Source organism: Felis catus, chromosome D4, assembly GCF_018350175.1.
Source record: "Felis catus isolate Fca126 chromosome D4, F.catus_Fca126_mat1.0, whole genome shotgun sequence".
Lineage (NCBI taxonomy): Eukaryota > Metazoa > Chordata > Mammalia > Carnivora > Felidae > Felis > Felis catus.
Window position 1 is genome coordinate 21,869,548 of NC_058380.1, and position 26,738 is coordinate 21,896,285.

General features: G+C 39.0%; 1 long non-coding RNA gene across 1 annotated transcript; it reads right to left on the reverse strand.

The window, feature by feature from the left end:
* Positions 1-4,583: 4,583 nt before the first annotated feature.
* Positions 4,584-11,659, reverse strand: LOC123381551. The gene is made up of 2 exons (XR_006588668.1): positions 11,505-11,659; positions 4,584-5,632 (listed from the first exon to the last, which is right to left on the reverse strand). It is a non-coding gene; the product is annotated as an uncharacterized LOC123381551 (long non-coding RNA).
* Between the last annotated feature and the right edge of the window lie 15,079 nt (positions 11,660-26,738).

The window sequence follows — 26,738 nt, forward strand, 5'->3', positions numbered from 1 at the left end:
TCGTTGTACCTAGATACTTAACCCGTGCAGCGTGCCATGTTAGTAAAAGAAAAGTTTTTTCTTAATGACAGTCATTTTCATGTCTGTGTGTCTTCCCATACCAAATTACAACAAATCCCGTATGCTATTAAAACATGGTAACGGAGACTTTACGGGCCACAAAGCCTAAAATATTTGCTATCTGGCCCTTCACCGAAAAAGGCGACCGGCCTTTTCTTTAGAAGATACTCTTCCAAGTTCATTCACATGGCTCTTGACAGGCCTCAGGGGATTCCAAGCTTACTCGCATGACCCTCTTGCTAAGCTGACCCACTGTTCCATATTCAGGACTTTCAGTGTTAAAAGCAGGAAAGTTCTGGGAAAATTTTGACAGTTGGCCACCCTGGCAAGACATGGCAGCTAGTGTTTCCCAAATTGGGCAACTGGAAAGCAAGTGTTGAAGGTGGAAGCCGTAGTCATTTTGTAACTTTTCCCAGAATTTTTTTTTTTTTATAAATTCTTTTTTAGTTGATTTACTTATTTTGAGAAAGACAGAGACAGCACAAGCTGGGGAGGAGCAGAGAGAAAGGAGGGAGAAACCCAAGCAGGCTCCGTGCTGTCGGTGTAGAGCCCAATGTGGGGCTCGAACTCACAAAACGTGAGATCGTGACCTGAGCTGAAGCTGAGAGTCAGATGCTCAACTGACTGAGCCACCCAGGCACCCCAACTTTTCCCAGAATTGATATCTCGTCACTCCTGCCATATTGTATTAGTAGATTAAATCCAGCTGCCACCCAAAGGGAGATTATATAAGGCTATGAGTGCCAGGAAGCAGGGCTCATCAGGGGCCAAGTTAGAAACTGCCTACCCTACCATCCTCTCCTATCTTCCCACCACTACGACAACAAATGAAAAATTTATATTTTTTAGTTTCCAATTTTTATGAAACACGAATCAACACTTCTTGGAGCCATACTACTTATGTATGTCCATCAACACAAGAAGAGATCAAACGAATCTGAAATGCATAAATCATGCTTTGTGTGGCAAGGGTATGAGATCATGATAAAATGTGGGATTTAATCTCTATTCTGATAATTAGTGTTAAACTGCTTATGTCACTAATACATGAACATGGTTTATGGCATATCTTCCTCAAAGTACCCCAGTGAAACCACACAACTCAAATTTCCCTATGGATTTAGCAGTGCTTGCAATTATAATTATCTCTTTAGTGCACATCAAACACTAAGCATCCTCAGCTATATTTGAGAAATATATAGCCATCTGTATTTAAAATAATAGATTAGTTCATAAAAGATCCTCTCATTGATATATTTCCTTCATTTTTTTTTCCCTTTCTCAATTTCTATCCTTTGTTCTAGAAAAGAGATCATTAGCTGAATGATTACTTAATAAGCATCTACATTCTAATTATGATTTTCCCTTAATGTGGGTAATCTTTCCATTCATTTCTTTTCTTTTAGGAACATCTGCTTGAAAACATAATCTTTATTTTTAAGATATCATCTGTCCCTGTAGTTCCCTTCCCTCTTGAAGCTCCAGTCTTGAGCTCTGATATCACCATTAGTTGCTATGGAAATAATTATGATGCCACAAACAGAGAATTATGACTTCATGCCGGGAAGTAGCAGTGGGGAGCCCGTGATTTAAAAAAAAATTGTTAACCTTCTAGCTGATTTTAAAACGAGTGGGAGGGAACTAAATTCAAGGAAGAAAACCCTAGTTTCTCCAAGTGCGCTGTTTCCAGAGTTGTCTTGATCTGATTTAGAAGAATTTACACCATTCAATCTGATTTTTCTGATGAGTCACCGAGCTTGTCAAACACTGAGGGACCTTTTATTCAACTTATCTAAACTCTGCCCATGTCTGTATGCAGTGGGTGATGGAATTGTGAATGTGCTGGCACTGCCATTTCAGTCTCCTTAATGATAAATACCAATCTCCACAGTCCTACCAATCACAGGGCAGTCCCCAAAGATCATTATGAGGGCAAAACAAATGGACTCAGAGTGCTGCATTTCATGTATTTCATAAGTATACATAGCCTCCATCTAAAATAAATATCATAGCACTGAGCAACTCCTATTAATATGAATTCTGCTGCATAAAACATGATAAGAGAGCCAACTTCCAGAACAGCAATGTTATTTATTACAGAGAGAAAATGCCATATGGAAAGGGAGCCCGGGGACCTGGATTCTGGATTGAGCTACTCCTTGGCTTCAGTCTATAACCTTGAGCAATTCAGGGAACCTCCCTGGGCCTCCTTTTCATGGGAATGGTGATAGTAATAGGAAAACCTCTACTACAATTGCTGCCCAGGGATCCTCTAAGAATTAATGAGATAGTGTCTACAGAGCATTTTGAAGCCCTTAGACAAAATGAGAAAGATAACTAAGAAAAATTTTAAGATATTTTAAGTCAGGATTAGACTCCAATTTGGATTTTTTGAGAAGTGGCCTGCATAAGGCTGATTTATTCCTCAGAAATTCAAAGGTAACAAAGTCATCAGGCTGAGTTGCACTACAGATTTTTAAATAATCCAATTATCTTGATCAATTATGAGACTGGTTCTGGCAAACCAAACTAATTTCTGTTTAGGATGAGGAAATATGAAGGATATTGTGTTAGGCAAAAATGGCCAGAATGTAATGTATTTACCAACCAAATGTTACTTTTCAATTTACTTTTGCTTCAAAGGTGCCTATATTGAATGTCCAGAATTCAAATATTCAGCCAGTAATTTTTTAGCTTCCATTTTATTGCCCTGTTGTGAAGAAGTGCTTTTGAGTTTATACAGAAGTGAACCGTATATATCTGGGTAATATTTTAAAAATATTTAACATATATCAACTGTTTTAAATAGTAATAATAAAGGAGTACCTTTATTTATTATTAACTACCTTACTGCAGTTAGTTGTCTAGTAATTTCAGTTTTCTAAATAGTATATTTGAACACTGATTGTATTTCGGGAGCAAATGAACAGCCATTTCAAAATCATAATGTAGGTATCTGATTAGTGGGCATAAAGTATGCTAATGGTATCTGAAAAGGGCAGCTTAAAATATCATTATATGTAGTATATTCCGTGTACATTTTTAATATTACTTGAGAAAGTTCTTTTAAGTCTATACATCGAAATATTTACATTGGTTATCTGTATAGTGGGATGTCAAGAATTTCTTATTTTCTTTAAATAACTTTTGTGAATGTTTAGAAATTCCAGACCATAAGTAAAAAATAAAGCTAATTTTATTTTTAAGATGAAAATAATTTTGGGGGCACCTCGGTGGCTCAGTCTGTTAAGTGGCCGACTTCTGCTCAGGTCATGGTCTCGAGGTCCATGAGTTCAAGCCCTGCATCGGGCTTTGTGCTGACAGCTCAGAGCCTGGAGCCTGCTTCGGATTCTGTGTCTCCCTCTCTCTGCCTCTCCCCCACTCGTACTCTGTCTCTCTCTCTCTCTGTCTCAAAAATAACTAAACATTAAAAAAATTAAAAACAAACAAAATAATTTATTAAAATGAAAATAATTTTTATAGATGGAAATGCTTTCTTTCTCCCTCTTCTCAGGGTTTTCTGTAGATAATTTGAGATAATGAATATAAAAGTACCTCGGAAATTGTGAACTACTCTGTAAATGTGTATTTCTGGTGGTTTTAAAATCCAAATTTCAAGCCCTTTAAAATGAAGACTGTTTCTCTATTCATTCCAGGAATGTCCTTACATTGCAGCTGTGCAAAAATATTTTCTTCATTTGGAAACCAACCCAAGATCACTTTTATGTAAGTTAGAAAAAAGTACAACACATTTCCTTCACACCTCAAATATCACAGATGGAAAACTGTCATTTTGTCTCACTATTTTCTATGCCATAATGATAAAAAAAAAGTAATGTGGCAAATTTCCTAATCTATGCCTTAGGAAAATTTAGGATTTTAACTATTTCTGCTTACAATTGACTATTTGCGAATGAATTACTTTTGCCTAGTAATAGCCATTTCTTTAGCGCTCAGTTCAGGTCTTGATCTCAGGGTAGTGAGTTCAATCCCGATGTTGAGCTCCACGTTGGGCGTGAAGCCTACTTTAAAAAAAAAAAAGAACAAAACTTGATGTTACCCATTTATTCTGTGTCTAAATAAGTCAATCTATACTGTTTTAAACGGAGGACCTACTTTTGATCTGAATAGTTCAGATTGAAAATATACATAGAAATTATATAATAACAGTTCATTTCATTTTCTTTTCTTTCCTCTGTTTTTTCTTTTCTTTCTTTCTTTCTTTTTCCTTTCCTTTTCCTTCCTTTTCTTTTTAAGTTTATTCATTTATTTTGAGAGAGAGAAAGAGAGAGAGAACGAGCAAAGGAGAAGCATAGAGAAAGAGGTAGAGAGAGGATCCCAAGCAGGCTCCATGGAGCCAGATGTGCAGCTCAACCTCACAAACCGTGAGATCATGACCCGAGCTGAAATCAAGAGTCGGCCGCTTAACCAGCTGAGCTATGCAGGTGCTCCTCATTTCATTTTCTGATACGTAAATCTAAAAATTAAAAAAATTAAAAAAAACTAAAGAGGCAAAAACGTAATTTTGATATTTAAGATAATCTGATGTTGACTTTTAATGACTCCATGACCAATATGAGCAATAGACCGATGCAATCAATACTACAGGCAATAATGAGGCCTACAATCCAGCAACATCTAAATACAAACATTTCAAGGTAACTTTTAAAAGAAGCCTCTATTTCAGATATTAGAATTTCTGAAATGTATCTTATACTGGTTTCCAGCTCTTCAGTAGGTATAGACATTTATTCTATTATTGTGAACAATTATTATCTTAGCTGGTTAACTCAGATTCATAAATGATTCTTAAAAACATCATGAGCTAGTTAAAGTTATTTTGTCTGCTAGTTTTGATTGTGCTTTGCCGGTCCTATTACTGTCAGCCACCTCTGTAGCTGGACATGTGTACCAACTTTCTACTGCTCCCTGTACTGTTTTGATAGTAGGTTTTGTGACCTTTAGAAAAGTGGAGTTGCAGATTTAGCCTCGTTGGGAATATGAGCCCACAGACTTGGTATTTCTGTCATGTGCACACCAACATACAGTCTTTGGTAAGTCCAAAGGTGTCAGTAATGGAGTTTTACATACAAGGACCAAAATTACCATCACTGTAAATAGACTTTCTTTTTAAGTGAAACAGCAATATGGAATAGATAATTTCTGCAAAATATAAAAAGATAACATTGAAGATAAACATATAAGAGAAAATTAAGACAATAAAAATGTGATTTCTTTGAAATCAACAGTCACTTATTACTCATTAAAATCAATCCTTAGTCATTAAAGAATGCTCAGATGTCATGATGTTCTGGAATTCTGTGCTTCAGAGTAGCTGGTGATTGATAGTGTAGCTTCTGCTGCTCCTGTAGGGATGAGCTGATTTCAGGAACTTAAGAGAAAACAGATGAGGACTCTTCTCTGGCTTGTGGCCTCTCCAAAGCAGAAACTCAACCCCAGCTCCTAAAAAGCCCAAGAACCCAAAGATTTGGAACCTGGGTTCTTTTAGGGAGAATGGACATCCCAGATGTGATTGTCTTTATTTTTCTTCTTCCTTTCTGCTCAGACTCTGCTGTGGAGATAAAACCCCCAACTTATGATAGCCACTGGTGTTCAAATCTACATTTCAGAGTGGTGTTCCAGACATGTTTCTAAATGGCCTGCTATAATAATTCATCAACTAGATAATACACAGGGACCTGAAATATTTAAAAATAAACTCATGTAAAACCACCACCTATGCTGATGTTATAAGTTAGAAGTTTTAATGTCATGCCAAATGCCTCAATATTTCAAACTTCAATATCCTCATCTGTAAAATGGTGAAAAGAATTTCCTCTTCATAGAGAATTATGTGGCTTAAGTGTGGTAATGGGTGTAAAAAGCTTAGCCTAGGGCCGATACAGTGTTAACTCTCAATACATATTAACTGTGGAAGCAGTGGTGATGGTGAGTGATCACCATATCTACTTTTACCAGATAGGTTTTGCCTAATTATGTTTCTGAATTTAGAATGTGAGCCCACATTTACAAGAACCCTATCCTAGTTATCTTTGCTTCTGACATAGTAATGATCTGCTGTTTGTTAAGTGACTAGATTCATAAATATTACATTAATTGTATTTTACGTGCTATAACCATTTTCACTGGATGTAAACCTGTTGTGCTCTTTATTTTGAACTTTGCAACTATCTTATGAGGCATGTAAGATAGATACAGCATATTCATAATCCAAAGAAAGAGGGTGAGGAGCTAAGTGACTTGGCTGAGCTCAATCTGTTAGGAAATGATTTCTTGACTCTGTTGTGTTTTCCTTGTTGTGTTGAGAACACAATCATCTTTATGCCAAATAATACCTTTATTTACTTCCAATTGGATCGGTGAGTAAGGGCCTGTGGGGGGCAGTTGGAACAAAAGTAAGAGGGTATTTTCAGAAAGGTACACATAATGATTTCCTCAATGATGATTTTTATCAAAGGTCAAAATGAGCTGTGATCTTCCATAAAAAATTGGTTTGACCTGAAAACCAAGTTCAATACCAAGTGAAAAGACTTGCCAATGCCATCTAGATTGATGACTGATCTCCTTCAGAGACAGCATAAATTTCTTTAAACTCCAAGAGCATGACTATATAATAATGTTTATATGTATCCAGGCTATGTATGCCTATCTCAAAGAAATTAAAAAATCAGATTGTAGGATAAATCAAAGTGCTTAGCAATCTGTATCTGACATTTCAACATGAGCCTGACCTCAAGGTTAGAGAAGACTGGCCTGGTTCTGTGTGATGGGAGATGATTTGACCTTAGAGAATGTAAGCAGAAAAAAGGGTTCATCTGAATCTTCTTATAATCCACACCAAGCACACCAAGTACAGAGAGGCAAGTGACTTGAATTCTTTTCATAACAGGGGGTTCCCAGTATTTCCATGTTCTGACATGGTATTCATGTTTCATTTTGAGTATCGAATGAAGGGGAGCAGAACTTGTCATCCCCAAATATGCCTCTTTGACATAAGAATTATTTTAGGATGATTTTTTAAACATTTTTTTTTCAACATTTATTTATTTTTGGGACAGAGAGAGACAGAGCATGAACGGGGGAGGGGCAGAGAGAGAGGGAGACACAGAATCAGAAACAGGCTCCAGGCTCTGAGCCATCAGCCCAGAGCCCGACGCAGGGCTCGAACTCACAGACCGCGAGATCGTGACCTGGCTGAAGTCGGACGCTTAACCGACTGCGCCACCCAGGGGCCCCTAGGATGATTATTTTTGAGAAAGAGCAGACACAGGAGAAGTTCTGAAAACCAAGTAAAAGTTACTCTTTTGTAAGAGACATTTACATGTGTTAGCCTGAAAAATAAAACTGTCAGTTATTCCACCAGCAAAAATGAGTTCATGTGGGAATAACAGAGTTGCAATTTAGGACAAGGAGCAAAACCATAGGCAAGTCTGGAGAACAAAGGAGAGAAAGGTTCTCTTATAGGAGTCTGGAAGCCTGTTTGTTATAAACAAAAAGTCCATTGGAACAAACTGGGAGTTCAAAGTGTTGTGGTTTTCATTGGCTGAGTTGTGATAATCTCTCATTGGCTGGGCCCTTGCCAGGGGAGAAGAAAATGTTTCTTGTTCCTGCTGGGGTAGTAAAGCAGTATTAAACATCTCTTCCTGTTGGGTCTGAAATTAACAAGAGTGGTTGGTGGGGGGGGGGGAGCCCCCTTCTGGCCTCTCCACTCTGCTTTAAACGAGCTTTTCTTTTATTAATCTTCACACTTTAATAAGGAATCTCCATTTGTAAGGGTGTTTTCTTCTCTGTACCAGAAAGAGGAGGATGACTCCAAGTCTCCAGAAACCTTTACCAACGGAGAAGGCAGCAACTTAAATGTGCATAACAACCATAACTTGAGAGTGCGTGTGTGTGTGTGTGTGTGTGTGTGTGTGTGTGTGTGTGTATGCTTTGCCCGATAACCTGCCATAACTAGTTCCTCCATCTTCCAACATCTTTCTTTTGTCTTTAGCTGGAGATGGTATTTAAGGCGATGGCTTGGGCCATTTCAGAGAGTTACTCAGTTTTCCTGGGTACCTCGCATGTATACAGGAGACATACATGCTATTAAACTTCTGTTTGTTTTTTTCCTGTTAATCTCTCTTGCTATTACAGGGATGTCTCAGCCAAGAAGCTAGAAGGGTGGAGGTAAAGTTATTATTTCTCCCCCACATGAGAAAGGATCAGAGGAGAGCAGCTAATTCAACTTTCCCAGTTATGTCTGTAACACATAACTGGCATGGTCTCCACTAAAGACTGTATCCAAAATAAAAGGACCTTACCTGTCATTTTATGCTTGGGAATGTAACAAGACATAAATGTGGTAAGAAACTATGGGAAAATCATGGATTATAGAATGCAAGTTAGAAGATAGAAGCCTCTACTAGGGTAGACAGAGGGCCACTACTGTAGTCACAATGGGATGAATACTATTAGGCCTATAAATAACTTACAGATTACAGTTAATAGAATGGGATGAAAAACTAGTCTAATAAAATGGTGGGACCCTATGAGAGCAGATGTGCCCTCACCCCTTCTCTTTCAAATGATTTTCTTGTTGGAAGCACAAAGGAAAAGTGAATGTTGAAGCTTTGGGGAATTTTCATTAGTATGACAGATTGGATGCATCCAAAGCCCCATGATCTTATATTTTTGACAAGTTTCTGTGAGACGTGTTGTCAGGTTACTCTTTTCAACAATGGAAAAGCATTCCCATTTCCTTGCAGATGTCAGGCATATTGAAGAAGTAGATAGAGACTGTGATCTGGTCCTAATGTCAATCCTCCCCTCCCAGCTTTGTTCGCAAACAAAGTCTTTCTGTTCTTTTTGGAAGTGATAGGCTAATACTAACTCGAGGATATGACCACTGATACATAAATACGGAAAAATTAAGGCCACTCCAATTCCATTTTCACTTCTGTGTTTAAAGCTCAGACTTTTTGTGAATTGAAAGTATATTAGAAGAATATAGAATCACAATATTGTGATTTATAAGAAATATATATTTGGTCTGCGTCCATGGTCCTGGCTCACAACTGCCAAAACGCTTAAAATTTCCTGAGCTATAAGAGCGATGGGAGCATCTTTTGTTGTAGTATTTGGTCTCTTGACCTCAGTTCCTGAAATCGCTTCAAAGTCATAAAGGTGAAATGGGTGTCTTGTTATTCATAACAAGCCCCCTTACACCACAACTGGGTTTATGTTAGTGAACTGACTTTTGGAAAGCACCGTGGTATTAGAGGGTTGGACCTTTCAGTCCCAGCCCCACCCACCTCCAGGAAGGAGAGAGGGGCTGGAGTTGGAACAATGATTAATTAATCATCCCTATGTGATGTAGTCTCCATAAAAACCCAGAAGGACCAAGTTTGGAGAACTCCAGTTTGGTGAACGCTGGAGTTTGAGGAAGAGTGATGCACTCAGAAAGAGCATGGAAGCTTCTGTGCCCTTTCCCTACACCTTGCCCTATGTGTCTCTTCCATTTGGCTTGTTCCTGAGTTGTATCCTTTTATAATAGACTTGTGTCTAGTAAGTAAAATGTTTCTCTGAGTTCTGTGAGCCACAGTAACCAATTAATTGAACCCAGAAAGAAATTTCACTGGGATTGGTGTTTGAAGAAAGGGTGGGGGCAGTCTTATAGGACTGAACTCTTAACCTGGGGTATCTGAAGCTATCTGTTGATAGATAGTGTCAGAATTGAGTTGAGTTATAGGACACAAGGCTGGTGTCACACATAGCTGGTGATACATCCGCACTACTTCCTGTGTTTCATCTGGAGCATTGCTTGTTGGTGTGTGGACCCCCTGCCCCCCCACGTTGGGATTGTTGAGTACAGGAACTGGTAGGCACTCGGGACTGATAGGATCCCCTCCTTTCCCCTATGTAATGCTTATGGTTGGTGTGTGCACAGCCTTTTCATGTTTGTTTTCTTTTTCCTCGTCACCACTTAGTTTATATTTAATTATATTTAAAACGAGAATGTTTATGAAGTAAAAATGCGTCCCACCTTAAAGCTACCTGAAATCTTCACCTTTTTACTGTTCGTTGTGAAATGGCAACATTTTTGAAATGCTGCCGATAATGAGAATCTAGAATGGCTTTATGGCTTCCTGGTGTTTCCAGAGGTCTGTAAATACTTCTTCACAGCCCTAGGAATTTAGGAGCTCTCCTCTCCCCCATTTTTTTGACCATCAAATGATGGGGTACAGAATTGTGGTTTTCTGTTGACTCTCCGCCACAGGGTTTAGTGTAGGAAGGGGACAGTAGTTGGCTCAGAAAGGAGGGACTGCAACGAACACTGCACTTTGTTGTACCTTTATTGAATATTTTGTCTTTATAATCATTCATCTGGAAAAGATACACGTCTGTGCACTAGTCAGGTTTTATTAGGTAATGCTGTGGTAACAAATAACCCTCAGCCCTCTGGCTTGTAACAAAGGCTTATGCCTCCCTCCTATTGTGTGATCTTCATGGATAAGCTGTGTTTCTTTCAGTTGTGTTTTCATTCTGGGATCCAAGCTGAAAGATTAGCCTCTGCCTGGTTATACTATCCTCCTAGCGGAGAGAAAAGAGCAGGAGATCTGGCAGAAACACTTGAGCCCCTAAAGCTTCTGCTCTCCATTAGCCAACTGCAACTTCTCAGATTTCACTGGGTCTGACGTCCATGAGGTGGGAAACTATACTCCTCCCACTGAAAGATTCTGTAAGTCACATGGCAACAGAGTAGAAAATCCTCTCATAGGATCAGGGTGTGAACAGTTAAAAATGAAAATAAAATCTACCATAGCCTCATCAAAGAAAAAGAGTATTCCTCATCCCATCTCTCTCTCTCTCTCGATCTCATTGTCTCTTTCCATTTCTTTCTCTGTCTCTGTCTCTCTTTCTATCTCCAAACAAAATTTTATCCACAAACAGAAACAATATGGCATTACTGCCTCTCTACCTTCAAACTATATCATAATCATTTATTAAGTAGTTCTTGAGCACTTATCAAGTGCTAAGCAAAAAGAGCACACAGGGAAACAGAGTGTGGCTCCTATTCTGTGTGGAGAGGGAAGAAAACTAATCTCTTAGTGATTGTAAATCAGAAGTATCAGTGTTAGGGAAAGAGAAAGGTTAGGTGACTTATTTTGCCGAGAACAATGAGGAAGAATTCACATAAAACTCATAAAAGTTTACCAAGAAGATTCGAAGAGAGGAGCCTTACAGGCCCTGAGCACAACACGAACATAGATAGGTATTTCTGTGTATTTTAGGAAGGAAAATTGGAGGTACTTAAAAAATGTAAGGAAGGAGCATCAGCTGAAAGAAGTTTGGAGTCAGAGAATAAAGTCCTCGCCTCTCAAGCGAGTTAGACACTCTCCGTGCTCCTACACCACCCTTCACTACCATCCCGGAATACTCACCCATGCCTCTCTGTTGTGCGCTGTGCCCCAGAAGATGACCTCTCCAGAGGTTCTTTTGTCCTCTGTCCTCCTGTTGTGTTTAACCCATGAGAAACACTGGCAAAAGGGCAGGAAGAGAGTGAGCCCATGGATTTTATCCCACCCTGCCCTGCTTCCGTAAGAGGAGAAAAAAATGAGACCTTGGAAAACACTCCCTCCCAACTTCTGATCATTCAGAAAACTGCAACAAAATTGAGATTGCCTCTTTCACTGTTCTTAGGACTGTTGGCAGTTACTTACTTTACTGATGAATCAGTTAGCTTTTGTTGCAAAATAAACTCTCCAGCAATGCAGTGACTTAAAACAGCAGCAGTTCATTTGTATAATGATTTTGCAGGTTGAGCAATTCTTCTGGCCTGAGCTGCCCTGCCTGCTCTTGGCTGGGCTTGCTTCTGCATGATGTCAACTGGTGGGTCAGTGGGCAGCTAGATGATCTGGGATGGTGTCACCCACATATCTGATGGTCAACCAGGATGACAGAAGCAAATGGGCCGCATAACTCTCAGCATTTGGTAGTGAGCCTGAGTTTGCTCATAGTGGGGCATCAGGAGCATCAAGAGAATAAGATTTAAGGCTTCTTGAAACCTAGACTCAGAACTCACACAGCGACAATTTCCAGCATGTCACATTTGTCCCAGATTCAAGGGATGGGAGGTGTCTCAAAATGGTGTGATATTTCCCCCAATCCACTACAAACAAGAGAATTAGACTCACATCTCTCCTGTCCTGAGATTCAAATTGACTGAAATTCCCAATCATGTTTTCCAAGGTGTTCAAAAAAAAACTAACCTTCCTCTGTTACTGTACTCATCTTATGTTTCATCATATTCTTGTCAGACAGAAGCCTTATCTCCACTTCTAAAATGGAGTTCCAGAGGCAAAGGAAAGGACTATTTTTTTAAGGTAACCATTCTTACAAAGCTAAGATTTGCATTTCAAGTTTTAACTGGCCAGTTCTGTAAATAGGCAATGGCTATATTGCCTTGGTCCTCCCTGTTTCAGTGTCCCTGCTTTTCAAGAACATAATTATCCTTCATTCTTTTATTGACAAGCTTTGGACATTAACTTGCAGACTCAACAATGTGATTGTCTTATATTTTTATGTAGTTATATCAAGTTTGCAAGTTAAGAGTTCAACGTTTTAAGTTAATGAGTGGATGACTTCCCTTCGGAGACTGTGTGTGTGTGTGTGTGTGTGTGTGTGTAAGTTTGCATCCTACCAGTTCCCATACATTCTCTCTGTGCGTTTGAGTATAAATAACTCTGTTAATAAAAGTAATGTTGAATATGTGTATGTGTGTGTGTGTGTGTGTGTGTGTGTGTGTGTGTGTGTGTGGTATGTAGGGGGACAGGGAGGGCAAAGATGTGCTGGTTTGTGCCAAGGAGGAGTAATAAATAAATCCAAGGTAAGCTAACTAGTGAGAAGCAAAAGCAGAGAGATTTCAAAAGATACATCTGCACTACTTCCTATGGGCAGCTGCCCAGATATGTGAGATGATGCTGGAAAAGCAATTGAAAATTCCCACTGGCCTCTGTATAGATCCCTTTCATTCTGGGGTCATCCATCAGTCTCCGCAACTCAGGAGGATCCTCCATTGGCTACCCGCTGTGTGCTTCTGTTTATATGAGTTTTTATCCTGTTGCCGAGAACCTTGTCAGATGAAGAGCAAGCCACATTTACCTGTAACTGCCTTACGCTAGCTTGTGATGCCTAATCTCTTTTATTGATCCTACTTGCTGGTTTCTGGAGACCATTGATTTTCCTGGCTGTCAGTTTGTGGCCTTGCCTCCTTAATGTTTATTTAGACCAGCCTCCATAAATTGTTTCTGGTACGGAGGGTGAGGGAGGCAGCAGGAGGTCAGGGGTGCATGTATACCTGTCCATAAATATAAATCACAGCTTTTGTTCTTTGCTGTTGTTTGTGAACACTGTTTGCGAGGTGGATAAAAAAAGGAAGTATTCCACTAAAATGTGGGGAGGCCATTACAAATTCCCCTGTGACTGTCTTTTTTTTTATTGCAGCCTAGATTTTCAATTTTCTGAATCCTAATGGTACTTCTTGTTGTCTACTCAAACATGTAATGTTTCTTTGTGTTAAAGTGGAGGAAGAAAAAAGCGAAGGCATTGCTTGTTTGCCAGCATAGAGCTGTGCTTTTGAATGCAGGTGGGTTGTTTTCCCCTTCCCACCACTCAAATTGCTTTTTGTCAACACAAGCATATATATTCATACATTTCCGTCTTTCAGAAAAAAAAAAAAGTAGCGCTGGAATAGCTCTTCATGCTGAAGTCTCTATGACTATCCAGTTAGACAAAGGCCATGGCTATAGTGGAAAAGAACTTTCAAGGTGTCCAGCAGCTCACGGTCAGCATGTTCTAATAGGGGGTTGAAGGGTGAAGTGCAGAGTGCCACTGTACCTGCGATGCCAGTTGACAAGGCCAGTTAAGCACAAGGCAAAATGGAAAATTGTTGCAAGCAGGTGGCTGCTCAGTTATAAATAATTCAAGGGCACATCCTGCAAAATCCAAGGGAAAAGCCCCACAGCTCATTATAACAGTGAGTTGGTAGACTGCTAGATCCTTAAATCACTAGAAAATGTTTTGCAACAGCTAAGAATTTTTTCTCCCCTGCAGTAGTAGACATCATAGTCACTATGAGGTGACAAGTGGCTCCCCTGAGGCCAGAGGGCAGCAATCAACAGAGGGGCAGCCTGGGCTACTACTCTCTCAGTTGATATTGAAGCATGGTGCACAGAAACAACACCCAAAATAAATTATCAGGAAAAGGAGAAGCGTCCTCAAGACAGGAAAAGAAGTACCTTCCAGAAAACACCTATGGAACAGCTTGCTTGATTTAGCCGTCTCTGTTTTAACTGAGCTTTTTTCATATTGACGAATAGTCTGGTTCTATCTGACTTATCTAGCCTTCTCATTTCCACCTCTTTCTTTAACAAGCTTCCCGTTATTTTTGTACTTTTTTGCCTGTAGGGGTCACATGGGCCCTGCGATTTTATATGCACTCCTCCTGCTCTACTTTTTCAATCTCTACTCTTCCATGAAATAATTACTTTTCACTATTATAGTCAATGGTTTTCTATTTCTCAGAACTCTTATAGAAACTTCAACCCATACCAGAGTGTGATTACTTACATTTGATGTCTGCATTAGTCAGAATAGACATGTTTGTACTGCAGTAACAAATAAGTCCCCATGTCACAGGGCTTAATCCACAAAGATTTCGTGTTTCTTGGTCTCTGAGCCCAGTGGGGATCTGGAGCTCTCCTCAGTAGCTCCTGTCCTAGTATTGGCTCAAGGGTCCAGGCTCCTTCCACCTAGACATTGAAATCTGAAACGCAGTGGCCTCTGAAGTAGGCCCACAGGGGAAGAGAGAGTGTGGAAAATCACACGGTGGGTTTCATGGTCAGAGCAGCAAATGTAGCACATTTCTACGTTAGAAAAGAATTCTCTCTTAACATTTGAGTAGTTTTCATCTGAAATAATTGTCTCTGTGCACCATCAAGGCTAAAATATATTCCAGATTCATTATTGATCCACATAAAAAACTTTAAGGATCATAAAATATTAGAAGAATATCACTTAAGCTTGGCGTAAGGCTTTTTGAAGCAACACAGAAAAATAAGAAGTTGAAAGACAAAATATTGGCAAATTTGACTACCTAAAATATTTTAGAAATCTTTAAATAGACAGTCACCTTAATTATCACCACAATGGAGGTTAAAAACAAATCACATATGAGAAGGAAATATGAACAATATTTAAAAAAATAATACTCACATAAAAAGATCTCTTTCAAAGCAGTAAGGGAAAGAAACAAAAAAATATAGAAAAAATGCACAAAAATAATCATCTAGTAAAAGGGAAAACTATGAACCACTAAAAGTAAGAAAATATGCCTAATATTTCTATTACTTATACTCATGCAAATTAAAATGAGATAAATTTTTGACCTTAGACTATAAAAATTTTTAAAATAATATGATCGTGGGACACCTGGATGGCTCAGTCAGTTAAGTGTTCAACTCTTGATTTCTGCTCAGGTCATGATCTCATGGTTAGTGAGATTGAGCCCCATGAGATTCTCTCTCCCTCTTGAGATTCTCTCTCCCTTGAGATTGAGATTCTCTCTCTCTCTCTCTCCCTGTCTCTTTGCCCCTCACCCACTATTGCACTCTCTCTCCTTTTCTCTCAAAATAAACATTGAAAATAAATAAGTAAGCAGATAAATAAATAAATAATAAAGTCCCAAATATGGATTAAAGTAATTCTAATTGATTGCTTAAAAGAAAGTCTGTATTTTGTCTGTGTACTGCTGAAAATCTCCATACTAAACAAGAGTCAGCTACTACACACACATACACAGAGGCACACATGCATGGCTATTTAATCGTAATAACAACATATTCCCTCGGTAAGTCACTTCAGTGTTTTTTGTTGTTGTTTTAAAAAGTGATTTATTTATTCAACAAACATTTAATGAACACCTGCTATGTGCCACGTACTCTTCTATAGGCACTCGGGGAATAGCGATAAAACAAATGGATTTACATTCTTGCAAGGGAAAATAGATACACAGATGCATAAATAAATATGTAATAAGCACTGTGAGGAGTTCAAGAAGTATTGGGTGTTGCGCAGAAGCCTGGATATTTGAGCAGAGGCAAAATAAAGTGATCTACTAGTATAATGAGCAGAAGAATGAGCAGACAAATGAGGCTGCTTGGTAGAAGATGAGGCTCAAGAGAGAGCAGGACCCAAGATCCTGGATGCCACTGTCAGGACGTCAGATTTTACTCTGAAGAGAGAGAGAATCATGGAAGGGTTCCACGCAGAGGAGCAATATGATCTAATTTTCAGTTTTAACACGATCACTTTCGGGAGCTTTGCGAAGATTTGAGTGGGAGGTCAAGCGTTGAAATTTACGAAATGAAAACTGAAATTTTCTGCCTTCCCAGTGTCAGGATACTAATGCTCTCAGGGCCTCAGTTTCTTTGTGAAACAGGAAGGTTACTAATACTCACCTCTGAAGTATGCTAAGGGAATTAGATGAGTTAACTTATACAGAATATGTAGAACTCCTCCAGGCGGGCGTCGGCAAGGAGAGGTAGTGGCTGTGACAGTAACAACAGAATTAACAGTAGGAGAGCCACTCTCATCCCCTGCCAGATAGTAAGCCCCATGAACAATTCAGTCTTTGTCTTTCCAGATTTTTTTTCGCGTACAAACGCAAACTATCACACACATAGTATTTTGCCAATTTGACATTTTTTTCAGAAATGGGATTGTACCCACATTCCCCCCCTCTAAATCCTTTACATTTTTACCCAACAATATTCGTGGACTTCTGTTAAGTAGTTCCCCACCCCCACCCCACCATCAGTGCTTTTGCTTTCCACAGTTTCAGTTGCCCATGGTCAACCATGGTCTGGAAGTAGATGATCCTCCTTCTAAACATATCATCAGAAGGTCAATTGTAGCCTAATGCCACATCACAATGTCTATGTCATTCATCTTCCTTCATCTCATCACATGGGCATTTTATCCCCTCACATCATCACAGGCAGAACATGAGTATACTACAAGAAGATATTTTGAGAGAGAGAGGGAGAGAGAGAGAGGGGAGAAGGAGAGCGAGCGAGCGAGAGAGAGAGACCACATTTATATAACTTTTATTATAGCATATTGTTATAATTGTTCTATTTTATTATTAGTTATTATTTTAACCCCTTAATGTGCCTAATTTATAACTTAAATTTTATCAAATGTATGTATGTATTAGAAAGAGCATAGTGTATATAGAGTTTAGTTCTATCTGTGATTTCATGTATCCGGTGGATTTTAGGACATTCTCTCTCTCTCTCTCTCTTTCTCTCTCTCTCTCTCTCTCTCTCTCTCTCTCTCTCTCTCTCTCCCCCACTCCCCCTGCAGATAAGGGGGGGACTACTCTATGTCAGTGCAAGTAGAGCTATATATGTGGTTTAGTATTGCCTAGTATTCCATAGTGTAAGATGCACTGTAATTTACTTAGCATACCTTGTACCTCTTTTAGGTTTTCTGTTTTACTTGCCACAACATACAGTGCTGTGATCATTTTATGTCATTATGCATCATTTGTGCCTGAGTTACCATGGGATAAATTCCTAGAGGTGGGAGTGATGGCTTGATGGTTGTATGCATTTTAAATTTGAATTGTCACTAGCAAATTACGCTCTAAATAAGTAGTTTGGGTTTACAGTCTTACTAATGGTATCTCTCAGAATCTTTTTTCACACAATCATAACAACTGTATTTTTTAAAAATGTTTATTTATTTTGAGAGAGAGAGAGAGAGAGAAAGTACAAGTGGGGGAGGGGCAGAGGGAGAGGGAGAGAGAATCCCTAGCAGGTTGACAGCATGGAGCCCGACTTGGGACTTCATCCCATGAGCAGTGAGACCATGAACTGAGCCAGAATAAAGAGTTGGACACTTAACCAACTGAGCCACCCAGGCGCCCTCATATTTGGCACTTTATTTTGACTCATGTCAATTAAAACAAAAATAAAAACTGAAAAAAAAAAGAGATCAAAGGAAGTAGTCTATATGGAGGTTAGCTCCACCAATAAAGAGAGATACACAGTAGCTTGGAATAATCTTTTACTTCCCATTCACCTTCCCTTCATCCTGCACCTACCTGCCTCAACTACCTGTTCAGGTAGATAAAACTATGTTGTTGAATAGATGAACTATACCCAAGCAAACAGTGGATTAAATATCTATGAAGGAAAATGGTACTCTGATCTTATTTAATAACCAATTAAATCAAATTCAATAACTACATTCTTTGCAGCTCTACAGCTCTATGATTCTAACTCATCTAAGAAAACCATTTTCGTATCCCTATTCATTCAAATACTGTGTATATCAACTGTGGTTTGGTCAGAAGCCACTTCACGTGTTGCAGTTATGAAAAGAGTTTTAAAATTCATAAGGGATGAAAGGCTTAAGTGACCTTAAAACTTAGGGATCACATGGGGACGGAGTCCCTGTTGAAGCCTCTCCACCTTAAGCACTGAATTATGTGGTTCTCAAGGAAGTCCCAGGAAACTGCTGCGTTTTTCAAGAATTTCTGGAAACTTCCCACCAATGATTTCAATGTAAGGCAGCAAAAGGGTGATTGCCAAGAGCTTACCAAGAAGTCCCCATGAATCACATCTCCCCACATGTCTGGATAGAACTGCTTCCAGAGAATAATGTCCCCTCTTTCCATTCTGCCTTCTAAGCTTTGTGCAGATGACTCTCATTTGGCCGACTCTTTCACGGAAGCTATTCTGGAAATTCTAGAAGAAACCTTCAAAGAGGGTGGTGATTCAACGACAGTGAGTCTGCACACTTCCTTTAATGGCACGTCTGTTTATGATTGACAGATTGGTGAACACCACCACCACTTGTTTTTCTAAGTGTATCTAGATGTATTTGTGATTGTGAAGGCTCTAGGCCCGAAGTGGTAAACTAGACAGCTACTATGGATTGTGCTTTGTGTTTGTTTGGTTTTTCGTCTTTTTGGTCTGGCCCACAGAGTATGTTTTTTTGTTTTGCTCTGTTTTGTTTTGTTTTGCTGATTGAACTGATACTACAAATTTCACATATAAATTTGGATTTCTGGCTCTTCCCAGAAAACGGAAGATCGGCCAATACTGGCCTCTCTTTCCTGTGATGACTGTCTCTAAAGACCTGTTGCCCTGTCAGGCATGACATGTGTGTTCCCAAGTCTTCCACAGCTCCAGACCTCTCAGAATGGATTTTTCACCTAGTTCCTTTAGCTCACTGATATTACCTCCCTGGGCCCTAGAGATGGGAGAGTTTGTAATTCCCACTCCAGAACTTTAGGGAGGATATAAGCGTGACTTTTTGTAGCTCCAAAGTCCTAAATATCTCATCAGGTCATATTTTTACGAGCTATTAGCTATGTCTGAAGCACGGTTTCCCCCCCTCCCCCGGATCATGTGGCCTTTGCACATTTTCACACTGTAAGTTAGGAAACTTTTCAGCTTTTACAGACCTCTTTATTTTTCACATAATAGTTATTTTTAATTTAAGGAAAGTAAAAAGTAATTTTGTCAAAAGTTACGGTGCACCCCATGACATGAAGAAAACACAAAGTTCCCACTAGTAAGTAGGTTTGAACACTTAGGTACGACCACTAATGTGGTTATTCCTATCCATCACAATTGTAACCTGTGTGACTTAAATTCATATTCAGCAAAATGCAAACTGCTGCAGATCATAGACCTTTAGAGTTGCTGAAAAGTAGTCAAAAACATGGCAATTAAATTTTCAAAAGGCAAGTTTCCTGTAAACTCACATGTACTTTTAAATATGTCTCTTCCTGTATATAAATGCACCATTGAGTTGCAGGTGACGGTATAGTGAGTCTCCTTGGCTTTTTTGACCTTGACAAAAAAATCAGAAAAAAGCCACAATCAAATGGCAAAAAATGAGCGTTAGAGATATGTGCTATACCAATATTAAACAAATAAAGACAAGCTAACTGCCTCGGCAGGCGAAGTATAAATTGAACTTTGAGCAATAGGATTTTTTCCCTGAGGTTCAGAGCTGGGTTGAAATTAGGTGAGGAAATACCTTGCCACCTAAAGTGATTATAGACTGTTCAGGTAATTTGGAAGCCTGAAGTTAGAGGGCTGGAAATGTACATATTAAAAAATACTTAAACTTTGGAAAGTCTTATAAATAATGTGCAGCTGTCCAGCAGTATGTATAATGTCTGCCAACTGTATAAAGTCTCCACAAATTCTGTTTTGGTTTGGCATTCAGTGTAGAAAAATAATATATCTGTTCCTTGTTTTCCACTTGAAGTCGACTGTGCTTGAGTGTTCTATATACAAGTCCTTGTTTTTCCCCATGACTGACATTCAAATACCAGAAATGACAAGTTATTGGCTATTGAGGAGAATAAAAATTCATTTATGTCTATAAATATCCAAGAGTTGTTTAGTTAGGAGGAAACAGATGACCTAACAGAAGACTAAATCTTGGCAAGTTGACTTTCATTGGCTGAACCCTGCCAATTTCATTCTGGCCAGCTGGTTTCCTCTAATCCTCTCCTGTTCCTTCTGTTTGAATGATTTCGTAGGGTTTTTTTTATGCCACACGCATCCATCACCACCAACTCCAAACAAAGAGCATGCTGGGTGAGAACAAAGCACAGATGAGCTGTCTAGGGGTTCACTATACTGGGGATGCAGCCAAGGAAACTCATCAAGAAATTCGCACATCCAAAACTACAAGTTAGTCACAATACAGAAAATGAAATTTAAGAGGGAGCCCCAAATCCTTTATTCTTGTAGTTTAGTTCGCTGGACAGCTGGAGGCTCTCCAAATGACCTTTGGTTCAACCTAAATTATGTTATTCTTTTTCTGCTCAGAGAATGCAAGCAGAAGGGCAAGGACTCCACAGAGAAAGACTTGCAGAGTGACAGGAACCTTGCCCTGATCGCATAAGGCAGGGTTAGTTGGAGTCCAATTAAGCCTACAATTTATTTCTTTTTAAAGATTCCAAGTCTTTCTCAAAATAGCCCTTTCTTGCATTTGCTTTAAATTTCATATTAATGACACCATCAGATGAGGGTTTGATTATAATTAAGCTTTTCCCTCTAAGGGCTGGAGTGCCTTGTCAAATAAAGTTGGAAGGGTGAGACCGGCAGAGGCAAGAAAGAGTCACAAGGGAGAACCCAGAGCAGGTGTGGAATGAAGCTGAGTACCTTAAGAAAAAGTGGAAGCACTATGAAGAATGTACAAATCCGGCCTGCCTGTTTTAATTCCTAAGAGGAAGGGGCCACAAAGAGCACACAGAGAGAAAACAGAAACAGTTGGTTGATGGATGTTACACATTTAGGTTCTGTAATTACATGGGAAGTTGATTTATCACAGTGTCCTTGCATCAGTGAAATGTCAGGGGCAAGACACATGTGTGGCCCCATCAGAGGAAGAATTGTTTTTAGGAAGCTCTGGCTTTGCAATCTGGAAACGACCAAAAAAAAAAAAAATGAGGCAATGTTATTACTTCTGAGAACTTTCAACGCAATTAATGCATGAAATTAAACATGTAAAGAAGTGGAGAAAGGGAGAAATTCAAGCACCATAAGCAATGCTCTGGCAACTTCGAGAATTGAAATACTATGTAAATCTTCCTGCGACTGGTTTTGCTTAACTAAGTGGCCAAACATTCTCAATTTTACTCTTTTAACACACATTAGACTTTCCTATCTGGCATATGTTCACTCCATGTATTACAGATGAAGATTCTTGAAACATTTCATGATTTTTTTTTTCTGGCCTCTACAAAATGTTAAATGCCTGGACTTTTTTTTTTTAATCATCATTCATAACAGGAAATGGAAATACTCATCATGAATAAACAATCAGGTGAAGCTAAATTGTCCATGTAGACAAAACTATAAGAAATAAACGTATGATCTTGAAAAATAAACACTTTTGAAAAATAGTCAGCTAAGTAGTGTAGAAGTCTCCATTAACATCTTTGCTTGAAATATAATGCTAAAATATTAACAGAATTTATGTACACATACACATATATGTGCACACATGAACACACACATGGAAACACAAATGCATGCATATATGCACACACAAACATGGGATGTGTTTAAATAGATAAAATTGATATCAAAGCCTATGGATTTACTTCTGTCTGCCTTTATGCTCCCTGCACTTTTCTCAGGCTGAATATTGCTTTTGTTTGAGTGCTCATGAAAATTTTAATCAGGGTCTAAGTCATTCAATGTATGATATAGACATGGATGTTATAGACATAGTATCTTACTATCATTAAGAATGTAATGATATTGAATGTATGTTGACCGATGTTTAAAAATTTCAATGAAAATGACTGTAAGCTAATGGTTACTTCTTTTTTTTCCAGCACAATGAAAACACCTTGAGAAGTAATACAATATCAACCTTTGATGACTTTATTACAGTTCATTCTATAGCCATATATAAGGTAAGTAATGATTGGGAACACTTATATTAGTAGCAGTAGTAAGTGATATTACAGTTGTTCCTATAAGCATTTTTCAAAGCCTAGGGCACAAAAACCATCAGGTTGGTTCGATTTGAAGATTACCTAGCAAAGTAAATTTTGAAACCTTTCCTATAAATGGACAAAACTCAATCCTAATGAACAAGGAAGAGAACCCTAGCATTAGCTAATTACATTTGATTATTACAGTTGTGTCCCAAGCCAGCTCACACATGCTTAGAAAGGCACTTGTTGAAATTTTCAAGAATGCTGAGAGCCAGTTCTTAAAATTTAAATTGCACTGGGGTGCATGAGTGGCTCAGTTGGTTGAGTATCAGACTCTTGATTTCTGCCAAGTCATGATTCCATGGTCGTGGGATCAAGCCCCACATCTGACTCTGTGCCGAGTATGGAGCCTGCTTAAGATTCTCTCTCTCTCTCTCTCTCTCTCTCTCCCCCCCCACCGCCCCTTTCCCCCATTCTTGTTCTCTCTCTCTCTCTCTCTCTCTCTCTCTCAAAAAACAGTCTTAAAAAGATTTCAATTGCATAAACTTATAATTAAATAAATTATATTACAACAGACATTAAATACTCGAAACATATCACTTAATTAATTCACTACATTTTATTATTGTCTATGCTCTAGGGGTTCTTTTTATCTATGTGTATAAATTTTGTGCATATCTGTATGATGGAAATGCTATATAACGTGCTATTGAACACCTCTTCCCAACCTTGTGTTTGGTGAAATCCCATTTGCAGGTTGACATTGGCCATGGTGGCATTTACAGCAAGGCTATGGCAACAGCACATATCAGAACATTTTATTTTTTATAGTATTGCAGGTCAAGTTGTTGAACTTTCATTATACCATTTGACAGTCCTTAACAGCGTATATAGGCCCTCTTCTTTTCATATCTGTGTCTATTGTTGGCTTTTAATTCTTGGAGGCTAAATCATTCATTTTATGTGCTATTTGTTCTTGTGTTTGAATTCTGTGTCTCCAATGCCTGCCTGCAGTGTTACAGGGGAAACAATAAAGTGTGAGGATACCAGAGTAGCATATCTACCCCGAATGCAGCAGCAAGAAGTTTTCCTTGTGCAAGAAGTCATTTTCCACCTCTTTTCTGTTTGCAGTGCCCAGAGGTTGTTGCAAATGAAAGTTATGTTTTCACTGTTGGAAAACTGGTTGACAAAATCACTTCAGGCCCCCGCTGTTTACAATACACACTCTGACAAATATGCTGGTTAGGGAAAGAATTATTTCCAGCTTACTCCCTTTGGCAGGTAAAAACAAAGACAGAAGTTGGCATGTGTGTGCACATGTGTTTCTGTATTGGTGTTTTATTTATTTGCCTTTGGTGGTAATGCAAAGCTAGGAATGGTTTCTTCTATGTTTCCTTTAGTTGTTTTTTTTTAATTCTTTTAATGTTTGTTTATTTTTGAGAGAGACAGACCGAGAGAGACAGAGCATAGTGGGGGAGGGGCAGAGAGAGAGGGAGACACAGAATCTGAAGCAGGCTCCAGGCTCTCAGCTGTCAGCACAGAGCCCGATGCAGGGCTCGAACTAATGAACCATGAGATCATGACCTGAGCCAGAGTCGGATGCTCAACCGACTGAACCACCCAGGCGCACCTATATTTCTTGTAGTTCTTAATGTGAGGCATCTGAATAAATGATTTTTATAGAAGTCAAAGAATATATAAAACACAGCTCTCTGAGCAGTGGGTGCATCCCCCACCCGTCGTCAAGCTTGCAAAAATACCTGCAATTGTTCTTAGTAGCCGCCGAGAAAAACTCTGGCTGATTTAAGCAGGAAAATTTTCTTAACAACTGAGTTGCTCTCGGAATTACCAAGAGGGCCGGAGGACTGGCCACAGAGCTACGAAGGTAGGGGAAAAAATACTTGAAAACACTCCACGCGCACAACCAAGTGCTGTCCGCCATTGTTTTTGTTGTTGTTGTCGACACAGGAACCGCTGAACAGTGCACGCCATGACGAAGTATTGCTGCCCTTATCCTTACCACCATGATGATTCGAAAAATCCATTGGGTTTCTTGCTTCTTTTCCCTGCCAGATCCTGATTACAGATCTAGTATAGGTGCATTTAATTAATGGTGCCTATCGTTGCCCAGTCGTGGCTGACATAGGCTAGAAAGAGTAGTACTTGGCCTTTGCGGCACCTGTAGTGGGAGATCTCATAATGGAAGAACTTTCTCCAGCATAAGTAGACAGTGGAGATACTGACTGGCCAAAGTATGACAATTGTCCACAACATTCTCTTAACACTTACCCTCAGGAGAGAAGCTTAGTCACTACAATCTTATACTTTTATAGACGTGTGCTGTTTTGCTCTCTGCTATATGGCATATGGTAGGAACCAGTTCCAGGAGCCCTGGAGACACTGCACCTGTATGTCCTGCACCTAAGTGACGTTTTTACTCTGGAGAAGAAAGAGCAATGTTCTAGCATGCACAGAACATATGCTAATCAGCTGCACTCTTCAGGCACAAATGAGGATAATGTGTTCATTGTTTAGACACTGGAATTGTTCATTACAAAATGACACAGTGTTTGCCAATTTTGTCTTCATTATAAATGTAAATATTAACTGGCGATATGCAAAAGAATACAAAAAGTCAACAGCAATTAATTGGCTTCTGCAGTAATTAGCAACTGTAAGGCAAACACTTAGGAGCCGTTGTAATTGTCTGCATTAGGAATACACCTCCTGTACAGATCTAATTAGCAATTTAAATAGTTCAGAAATTATATGCCTCTTGCCTTTACACTCCCTGAAGTACTGTTCATTAATGGGGGAAAAAATTGCTAGTAAATGTCATTTGCATTGTCTTGCGTTAAGGGCTCTACATCAAAGCCTCCGTTGCTGCCTCATACTGAATAATTCTGAGCTGTGGCTTGTGGACCAACATAGCTGTAATTAGGCAATGATGCCTTTGTAAACATGTGGCACAAAATCTGACAGGAGTTTGTTTTGCCATGAGGTATCTCCTTCATGATTTAAGCTATAAATAAGAAGAAGAAGAACTATAATAGAGGTAGAGCTAAAATAAGTAAATAAAGATTGAAACAGATATTGACTCTTTGTGGGCCATTGAAGTGATGGTTGAAAAGTTACATTTGAAAGACTTTTCACAAAGTTTCAGTTCCTCATGTGATTTTGGCAATGAAGTTGATATAGATATGAATGAGTATGACTGGGGAGAATGGTCAAAATTATGATCTAAGGATTATGATGATGGTAAAGTAGCTTTTGATGATACTTGTGGTATATAGTGAGAATTACATGTAATACATCAAGTCCACGATGAAAGTCTAGAATACAACTCAGGTGCACTCTATTTCAGAAATGCCTCAGTCAGAACTGACATCCCTGGTTACCAAAATTTTTATTTATGCCATTCACATACTTAAGTATACAGGCGGGCGTCTTCTGTTGTGGATCACAATTTCCAATGTAAAAACATCAAGCAATAAAATGTCTGGTGGAGACTCTGGAACTTCAGAAGTTTTTAACTCGGTTAAGAATTCTTGAAAAATTAAAACAATGATTTGGGGAAAAAGAAAAAGAAATTTGTTACATTGTGCATATCAAATCTGGGAGAGATGATCAAACACAACAGAAGACCAAATCAATATTCAAAGTGATATCAACTGGCTGAGATAAAAAATTAAGACACCAAAAATAAAACAAGCTTGAACTTGTTTCAAAATGCAAGATGTGAATAAGATCTGAGGATCCTTTTAAAAATATATGATCCTAGTAAAAAGTCTTAGTGTGACATACCGGACGGAAGACAGAGAAGTTTTGAGGTGGATTAATAGAAATATAGTATCCGTAAGAAAGGTGAATAATAGTCCCACTGAATTTTGCATTGCCTACATTGTACACTACGATTCCACTTGGATGCTGTATTTTAAAATGGACACAAATTAATTGGAAGATGTCAAAGAAGGTTATGCAGTTGGGGTGCCTGGGTGGCTCAGTAAGTTAAGCATCTGATTTGGGCTCAGGTCATGATCTCACAGTTTGTGAGTTCGAGCCCCGCACTGGGCTCTACACTGATGGTGCAGAGCCTGCTTGGGATTCTCTCTCCCCCCTCTCTCTCTGCCCTACC